This window comes from Pinus tabuliformis, chromosome 3_2 (assembly GCF_031772625.1).
Source record: "Pinus tabuliformis cultivar Carrire ecotype Pingquan chromosome 3_2, CPIR1, whole genome shotgun sequence".
NCBI lineage: Eukaryota > Viridiplantae > Streptophyta > Pinopsida > Pinales > Pinaceae > Pinus > Pinus tabuliformis.
The window spans coordinates 773,885,301-773,895,471 of record NC_142302.1 but is presented as its reverse complement, the minus strand read 5'-3'; positions in this window follow the sequence as shown (position 1 = coordinate 773,895,471).

Genomic DNA, 10,171 nt, shown 5'->3' with positions numbered 1-10,171 from the left:
TGAGCTAAAGGTTTCAGAATCAGATGCATGTTCCGACTCTGAGTCAGAACCCGATAAGGGGTATGAAAAAGGGAAGCAGATCATTGATGCGGATCCCAGCGCCACTGTTGCTACCGCAAAGATCCAGAAAAATGAACCCGAAGATCCAGAGGAGGAGGAGCGTCTCTTCCACTCCCAGATGTGGGTAAAGGGCTCCCCGATACAGTTCATTGTTGATAGCGGGAGTCAAAAGAACCTCATTTCGGCAGAGGTCGTGAAGCGGTTGGGCTTACCGACCACAGCACATCCACAACCATACACCATTGGGTGGCTTCACCAAGGACGAGATCTTCGCGTGAGCCAGCAGTGTCGCCTTCCATACAACATCAAGCCCTTCACGGATGAGGTATTGTGTGACATTGCTCCCCTTGAAGTTTGTGATGTATTACTAGGACAACCATACTTGTGGAAGCGACATGCTGTGTATGAATCAAGGCCCCGTGCTGTTATTATTACATTGGGAAATAAGTTGTTCAGGATACCAGAGGTAGCACCACCTGCCGCCATCTCTTTGATTACTGCAAAAAAATGCAGTAAGATCATTTCCAAAACCAGGAAATTAGTTTTCCCGATGATACGCCCAGAAGACAGTGGCCGCGGCCTCCAGACGGGGTCCCTCTGCACGACAACTACAGATGGACAAGATTGTGGAGGAGTACGAGGACATCTTCACCTCCCCGGCAGGGGTTCCTCTGCACTGTCAAGTCAAGCACTCCATCGATCTGACCCCAGGTGCGCCGCTACCCAATGGACCAATTTATCGGCGCTCCGTTCTGGAGAACAATGAAATCAAGAGGCAGATTCAGGAGCTCCTGCAGAAAGGTCACATCCGTCCGAGTTCATCGCCCTGTGGGAGCCCGATAGTGTTGGTACAGAAGAAGGATGGGACGTGGAGACTCTGTATTGACTATCGGGCGCTGAACAAGATCACTGTCCGTAATAGGTACCCGATCCCGCGGATTGATGACCTCCTAGACCAACTAAAGGGGGCGAAATATTTCAGCAAGATCGATCTGAAGTCAGGATATCACCAGGTACCAATCGAACCCTCTGATGTGTGGAAGACTGCCTTCAAATCCAAGGAGGGCCTCTTCGAATGGTTGGTCATGCCTTTCGGATTGACGAATGCTCCTGCAACCTTTATGAGGCTAATGGATGACATCTTGCGGCCATTCACCAACTCCTTTGTAGTAGTATACTTGGATGACATTCTGATCTTCAGCCAGAGTTGGGAAGAGCACCTCCACCACATCCGACAGGTTCTCCAAACACTGCGGCAACACAAGCTATGTGCCAATTTGGAGAAATGCACTTTTGGCATGACCCAGGTTCAGTATCTGGGATACATCATTGATGAACAGGGGGTGCATGTCGATCCAGCCAAGATCCAAGTCATTCGGGATTGGCCCTCTCCAACCACTCTAACAGAGCTCCGCAGCTTTCTAGGTCTTGCCAACTTCTACCGCAGGTTTGTGTTGGGGTTTTCTCATATTTCTTGGCCCTTGAGTCAAGTCACCAAGGGAGGGGCGAAAGCAAAATTCTTTTGGTCTGAATCTCAACAGAAGGCATTCAGGGAGTTGAAGGATCGCCTCTGCACGGCACCAGTGCTCGCGTTACCAGATTTACAACAACCATTTGAGGTCGAGACAGATGCCTCTGACTATGCTATTGGGGCAGTCCTTACTCAACATGGACATCCAGTGGCATATCACAGTGAAACACTTTCAGACACAGTCGGAAGTACCCCACTTATGATAAAGAGATGTATTCCATTGTACAGGCCTGCCGACAATGGAAGCATTACATTTTGGGGAAGGAAACGGTCATCCACACAGACCACCAACCCTGCAGTTCATACAGACCCAAGGGAAATTGCAGAATGATCGCCATCAGAAGTGGTCTACATACCTGCAACAGTTTCACTTGAATATCAAGTATAAGAAGGGCAGCACCAATAATGTTGCAGATTGCCTCAGTCGACCACCGATCATGGCGTTAACCACCGTGCTCAACTCTTGCGGGCACGAGACTTCTGATTGGCCACTTCTCTACAAAAGCGACCCAGAATTCGGCCACACATACCAGACACTCTTGGAGGGTCGGCATGTTGCAGATTTTCACCTCCAGGATGCCCTATTATGCCACCTCGGTCACCTTTGTGTTCCTTCAAGCGAGCGTGCCAAGATGATTTGGGAAGCACACTACAGTCGGGCTGCTGGGCATTTTGGGGTCGAGAAAACAGTGGCAGTACTGCAAAATTATTTCTATTGGCCGAATCTTCGACAGGATGTTGGGAAGTACATCAGATCATGTACTGCCTGTGCCATTGCCAAACCGACCATTAAGAAGCAAGGCCTCTATACCCCGTTGCCTACCCCTAGTCGACCTTGGGAATCCATCTCCATGGATTACATGTCAGGCCTTCCTTCCACTAAGCATGGAAATGACTGTGTTTTTGTGGTCGTCGACAGGTTCTCGAAGATGGCCATTATGATGGCCTGCAAGAAGAATATCACAGCAGAAGCCACTGCTAAACTCTTCTTTGAACGAGTGTGGGTGCACTTTGGGATCCCACAGTCTATCATCTCAGATCGGGACAGTCGGTTTCTCAGCACATTTTGGTCCAGTCTCTGGTCAATGCTGGACACCAAACTCACGAAGTCCACAGCCTTCCATCCTCAAACTGATGGCCAGACAGAGGTTGTCAATAGGATGATTGTGCACATTCTGCGCATGTATAACTCAAAGCATCCACGCACATGGGACGAGAGGGGGGGGGGGTGTTGTGCGGTGTGGTATATGGGGGAGGGATCAACGATTGACCGGGAGTCGACAATATGAAATAGCGTGAAAACAATGAAACAAAGTAATGTATCTCAGGAATGTTTATGTATATGAAATACTGTATATGAAAACAAACAACGAAACAATATGTGTTGGACAGTGTTCAATGTAATACAAAATTGTGTATTAATGGACAATGGTGGCAGCCAATGGCGAGTGCCCGTATATATATCCCTCCTCTCCTGAACCTTGCACAATTTTCATCACTCTCAGTGCCTCTACTTCTCTTAGCAGTCTTCTGTTCTCCTCCCTCAGGCTCTCGCAATAGCGTTTGAGATTATCACACTCCACTTCCTTTCGTTTCAACTTTGTTCTTGCTATCTAATTTTGGAGCCACACTTCCACTTGATGGGGTCGTAGGTTTAACTTTGATCTAGGTGGATATTGGTGGCCACCTGCCAAGCCCACCTAGACCCCCACCATTGTCTTTCTCAGCATTTTCAGTTTCCTTAATTATAGCACAACTTACTATTTTTAGCAGTTTTTCGGGTCCTGAACTTCTGGAGCTGTTTTGAGGCCCTAAACGACGTTTTTTGGGGAATCTGGGGGGATCCATGGATCAATGTTGCCCGTTCCAACAATGGTAGTGCTCGGATAGATCTTTCTAACGAGCTATTGTACGTGTCAAACGGATATCGTATGCCAAAGTTACGACCCCGGGAAGTTGATGTACCAATTTACCCCAAACGGGGCCCACAGTTTGGCGTTTCATCTCCTAGGGTTAGGTTTTGGAATGTTAAGGGTTTTCCATTGTTTCTCAACAATAAATAGGCCTTCGAGCCTCATTGTAACACAGTTCAGAGGCATGTAGCCACCACATCTCTTCTCAGAGATAAGCTACCATCGCCCTAGCTGGTTTATTTCCATTTCTGGTTGTAAGCATATTTCAGTATTTTCCATTAATGAAATGAAGTATTATTTCCGTTGCATCTTTGTGTATATGGTTATCTCTGTAATTTGTTGCGTTCCTGTTTAAATCCGGATCAGTGGTATCAGAGCGGTCTGCTTTTTCTCTGTTTTTCTTTGCATGTCCCCAACAAGGTCGGGATATAAGGAGTTAGGGCTTGAACTGGTTGAACCTTTGCAAGACCAGCCTCGCAAATCCCGACGGCCTCCCATGGCGGATGAGAAGAAAGATGAGGGGGCAGGAGATCCCATCAAAATCTTGCTCGAAGAAGCCCTCGAGCGACAACGGAACGCGATGATGGACAGTTTTGCCCAGATCCTTCAGCGGCTACCCAGAAGCGACGCATCGGCTTCCAGCAGCTACTCTGGAAACGCCACACCCTTTAAGGTACAATTTAATTTTGAAATCCCCATATTTGAGGGTTAGATAGACGCAGAAGCCGTAGATAAATGGTTAAATCTGCTAGAGGGTTATTTTTCTGTTCATGAATTTTCGAGTCGGGAAAAGATTGTTTTTGCTCTTCTCAAAGCAGCCCCCTACGTCAAGGACTGGTGGGAAACCTACTGCGAGCAGAAGGATGAAAGTACTAGCTCACTATTTTCAGCCGCACCCACCTGGAATTCATTCTGGGATGCCATCAAGGAGCAGTACTACCCTGTTGGAAGCTATGAGGATGAATACATAAAGTGGACCACGCTGCGGCAGGGAAGGGACCAAGACGTGCCGGAGTTCACCAATCTTTTCCATACCCTTCGCACAAAGTTGGGTATCAAGGATTCGGAGCAACATTTGATACTCAAATACCGTGGCTGCCTGCACAAGTACATCTAGGAAGAAATACAATTCCTGAACATCTCCTCGCTCGGCGCAGCATACCGATATGCCGTCAAGGTCGAGCAGAAGTTTAAACAAAAGAAGCGAGACTTTGGATCTGCGAATCCAAAGCAGGGGAAAGGTGCCCCTAAACCACAGAACAAAGGACAAAGCCAAGGCGAGATAGCCCAAGACAACCAGCCGAAGCTGCAAGCAAAGAACAGCGCCGCGAAGCCGAGAAAGGACACTGGAAAATGGTGTGAGTTCCATAAGAGCTCCACTCACAACACAAGTGAGTGTCGGGCCAAGCAGTCACTGGTGGCTGAGCTAAAGGTTTCAAAATCAGATGCATGTTCCGACTCTGAGTCAGAACCCGATAAGGGGAATGAAAAAGGGAAGCAGATCATTGATGCGGATCCCAACGCCACTGTTGCTACCGCCAAGATCCAGAAAAATGAACCCGAAGATCCAGAGGAGGAGGAGCGTCTCTTCCACTCCCAGATGTGGGTAAAGGGCTCCCCGATACAGTTCATTGTTGATAGCGGGAGTCAAAAGAACCTCATTTCGGCAGAGGTCGTGAAGCGGTTGGGCTTACCGACCACAGCACATCCACAACCATACACCATTGGGTGGCTTCACCAAGGACGAGATCTTCGCGTGAGCCAGCAGTGTCGCCTTCCATACAACATCAAGCCCTTCACGGATGAGGTATTGTGTGACATTGCTCCCCTTGAAGTTTGTGATGTATTACTAGGACAACCATACTTGTGGAAGCGACATGTTGTGTATGAATCAAGGCCCCGTGCTGTTATTATTACATTGGGAAATAAGTTGTACAGGATACCAGAGGTAGCACCACCTATCGCCATCTCTTTGATTACTGCAAAACAATGCAGTAAGATCATTTCCAAAACCAGGAAATTTGTTTTCCTGATGATACACCCTCAAGGAAAGAAGAAGACAGTGGCCGCGGCATCCAGACGGGGTCCCTCTGCACGACAACTACAGATGGACAAGGTTGTGGAGGAGTACGAGGACATCTTCACCTCCCCTGCAGGGGTTCCTCTGCACTGTCAAGTCAAGCACTCCATCGATCTGACCCCAGGTGCGCCACTACCCAATGGACCAATTTATCGGCGCTCCATTCTAGAGAACAATGAAATCAAGAGGCAGATTCAGGAGCTCCTGCAGAAAGGTCACATCCGTCCGAGTTCATCGCCTTGTGGGAGCCCGATCATGTTGGTACAGAAGAAGGATGGGACGTGGAGACTCTGTATTGACTATCGGGCGCTGAACAAGATCACTGTCCGTAATAGGTACCCGATCCCGCGGATTGATGACCTCCTAGACCAACTAAAGGGGGCGAAATATTTCAGCAAGATCGATCTGAAGTCAGGATATCACCAGGTACCAATCGAACCCTCTGATGTGTGGAAGACTGCCTTCAAATCCAAGGAGGGCCTTTTCGAATGGTTGGTTATGCCTTTCGGATTGACAAATGCTCCTGCAACCTTCATGAGGCTAATGGATGACATCTTGCGGCCATTCACCAACTCCTTTGTAGTAGTATACTTGGATGACATTCTGATCTTCAGCCAGAGTTGGGAAGAGCACCTCCACCACATCCGACAGGTTCTCCAAACACTGCGGCAACACAAGCTATGTGCCAATTTGGAGAAATGCACTTTTGGCATGACCCAGGTTCAGTATCTGGGATACATCATTGATGAACAGGGGGTGCATGTCGATCCAGCCAAGATCCAAGTCATTCGGGATTGGCCCTCTCCAACCACTCTAACAGAGCTCTGCAGCTTTCTAGGTCTTGCCAACTTCTACCGCAGGTTTGTGTTGGGGTTTTCTCATATTTCTTGGCCCTTGAGTCAAGTCACCAAGGGAGGGGCGAAAGCAAAATTCTTTTGGTCTGAATCTCAACAGAAGGCATTCATGGAGTTGAAGGATCGCCTCTGCACGGCACCAGTGCTCGCGTTACCAGATTTACAACAACCATTTGAGGTCGAGACAGATGCCTCTGACTATGCTATTGGGGCAGTCCTTACTCAACATGGACATCCAGTGGCATATCACAGTGAAACACTTTCAGACACAGTCCGGAAGTACCCCACTTATGATAAAGAGATGTATTCCATTGTACAGGCCTGCCGACAATGGAAGCATTACATTTTGGGGAAGGAAACGGTCATCCACACAGACCACCAACCCCTGCAGTTCATACAGACCCAAGGGAAATTGCAGAATGATCGCCATCAGAAGTGGTCTACATACCTGCAACAATTCCACTTGAATATCAAGTATAAGAAGGGCAGCACCAATAATGTTGCAGATTGCCTCAGTCGACCACCGATCATGGCGTTAACCACTGTGCTCAACTCTTGTGGGCACGAGACTTCTGATTGGCCACTTCTCTACAAAAGCGACCCAGAATTCGGCCACACATACCAGACACTCTTGGAGGGTCGGCATGTTCCAGATTTTCACCTCCAGGATGCCCTATTATGCCACCTCGGTCACCTTTGTGTTCCTTCAAGCGAGCGTGCCAAGATGATTTGGGAAGCACACTACAGTCGTGCTGCTGGGCATTTCGGGGTTGAGAAAACAGTGGCAGTACTGCAAAATTATTTCTATTGGCCGAATCTTCGACAGGATGTCGGGAAGTACATCAGATCATGTACTGCCTGTGCCATTGCCAAACCGACCATTAAGAAGCACGGCCTCTATACCCCGTTGCCTACCCCTAGTCGACCTTGGGAATCCATCTCCATGGATTACATGTCAGGCCTTCCTTCCACTAAGCATGGAAATGACTGTGTTTTTGTGGTCGTCGACAGGTTCTCGAAGATGGCCATTATGGTGGCCTGCAAGAAGAATATCACAGCAGAAGCCACTGCTAAACTCTTCTTTGAACGAGTGTGGGTGCACTTTGGGATCCCACAATCTATCATCTCAGATCGGGACAGTCGGTTTCTCAGCACATTTTGGTCCAGTCTCTGGTCAATGCTGGACACCAAACTCACGAAGTCCACAGCCTTCCATCCTCAAACTGATGGCTAGACAGAGGTTGTCAATAGGATGATTGTGCACATTCTGCGCATGTATAACTCAAAGCATCCACGCACATGGGACGAGAGCCTCCCATATGTTCAGCACAGCTACAACCGAGCTCTTCACAGCTCCACTGGCCATAGTCCTTTTCAGGTGGGTTTGGGATTCCAGCCACTATGCCCCATTGATGTGGCCATGCCACTTGCAGCTACTCACATAAATTCAGCTCATGTCCAGTCCGAAACAGATAAGGCCACCAGCTTCATTGAGCGCATCCAACATATTCGCCAGCAGGTCCATGACATTCTTGAGAAATCAAATGCCAAGTACAAGCAGCGACATGATCAACATCGGGTGCCACACAAGTTTCAGGTGGGCGACAAAGTCTGGTTGCATTTGCAAAAGGAACGCCTTACTGGAGCCTATCGGAAATTGAGACCACTCCGATATGGTCCTTACACCATTACTAAGGCTATGGGAGACAATGCATTTGAGCTCAGCATTCCTCCATTCCTTGGCCTGCACCCAGTGTTCAATGTGGACCGCCTTCGGCCATACTTTCCACCATTGCTAGACACATCCGACATTGCAGAACAGCTCAAACCCACAGAATTAAATCCAGATTGCATGGAACAAGCTGCAACTGATCGGATCATGGACACACAGATCAAGAACACTCGCCAACAGAATATCCAACTGTATCGAGTTGTCAAAGCAGGCCAACTCCTTCAGCAGGGCAAGTGGCTCACCAGGGAACAAGTTCAGCAAAAGTTTCCTCATCTCATGGAGGAGCTCAACGCAATGGGGACCATTTCTTCCTAAGGGGGGAGGAATGATCCAGGTGGATATTGGTGGCCACCTGCCAAGTCCACCTGGACCCCCACCATTGTCTTTCTCAGCATTTTCAGTTTCCTTAATTATAGCACAACTTACTATTTTTAGCAGTTTTTTGGGTCCTGAACTTCCGGAGCCGTTTTGAGGCCCTAAACGACGTTTTTTGGGGAATCCGGGGCAACATGGGTCCATGGAATGGACCGATGTTTCCCGTTCCAACAATGGTAGTGCTCGGATAGATCTTTCTAACGAGCTATTGTACGCGTCAAACGGAGATCGTATGCCAAAGTTACGACCCCGGGAAGTTGATGTACCAATTTACCCCAAACGGGGCCCACAGTTTGGCGTTTCATCTCCTAGGGTTAGGTTTTGGAATGTTAAGGGTTTTCCATTGTTTCTCAACAATAAATAGGCCTTCGAGCCTCATTGTAACACAGTTCAGAGGCATGTAGCCACCACATCTCTTCTCAGAGATAAGCTACCATCGCCCTAGCTGGTTTATTTCCATTTCTGGTTGTAAGCATATTTCAGTATTTTCCATTAATGAAATGAAGTATTATTTCCGCTGCATCTTTGTGTATATGGTTATCTCTGTAATTTGTTGCGTTCCTGTTTAAATCCAGATCAAACTTGCATGCCAATTTGGACTTATGCTTTGGGTCGAGTGTTCTCTGAAGCTCTCTTTCAGGAGGCTCGATTGATCCTTGGACAAACTGAGTCTTTTTTTTCTTGGTGTACCTAGAGTAGTAGTGTTTGCGCAGAGGCGATGGTAAGTGGACAGTATGGTAGCTGTAGTGTTTGCGCAAAGGCGGTGGTAAGTGGACAACATGGTCATTGTAGTGTTTGCGCAGAGGCGGTGGAGTTATCACAATAGAGTGAAATGTAAAAAATTGAGAGTGGGAGCAGGAGCGGATTGGTATGGGAAACGTGTGAAGCCAGGAAGCAACTGCATCACACCACCTTTGGCTTCAATTTACTAACCATAGCACACCATTCAACATAGCAAAAATTGCCTCAACACAACGAATTGATTCTTCAACAGTAGAATAAAATGCACAGAAGATGATGGCAGAGATGAGCAGATGAATGACCATAGTAGTGAACCCAGAGATCGTTATCCTTAATCGCAAGTATGGGATAGGAGTGCTATTAACCCACACCAATGCAATATTCTCACTGGGAGCGCTAGAGAGCAGCACTATTAGACTGTGTTAGATTGAATGCATTATTCTGGGAAAAGAATGCGGCAGAACATGAAAGTAGAGGAGCGTGGGAGGCTATACCAGGAAAATTGGTAGAAAAATGCAGGACAAACTTCTAAAGAAATGGCAGAAGGGAGTTACAAAATGGAGCTGGAAGCCAAAAATGGCATTGGCTTTGATACCATGTTAGACCAGGAGCTAACTCCTCAAATCAATTCATGATATTCATTTAGGTTGGTATTTATTATATACATGAGGGAGAGACTGTTCATTTCATCTCCAGGTGACTCTTCATATTTTCTATTATTTATTTACATCAATTTTAGTTATTCACCCAATCCTGATGATTAGGTGTCAACAGAACCAAAGCCGCAATTTAAACACAAGTCCAAAACAACAACAATGCCAAGGGAGAAGGACTTTGCTTGGACTTATTGTGACAAGATTCTTGGAGACCCCAAGCTCCTTTGTA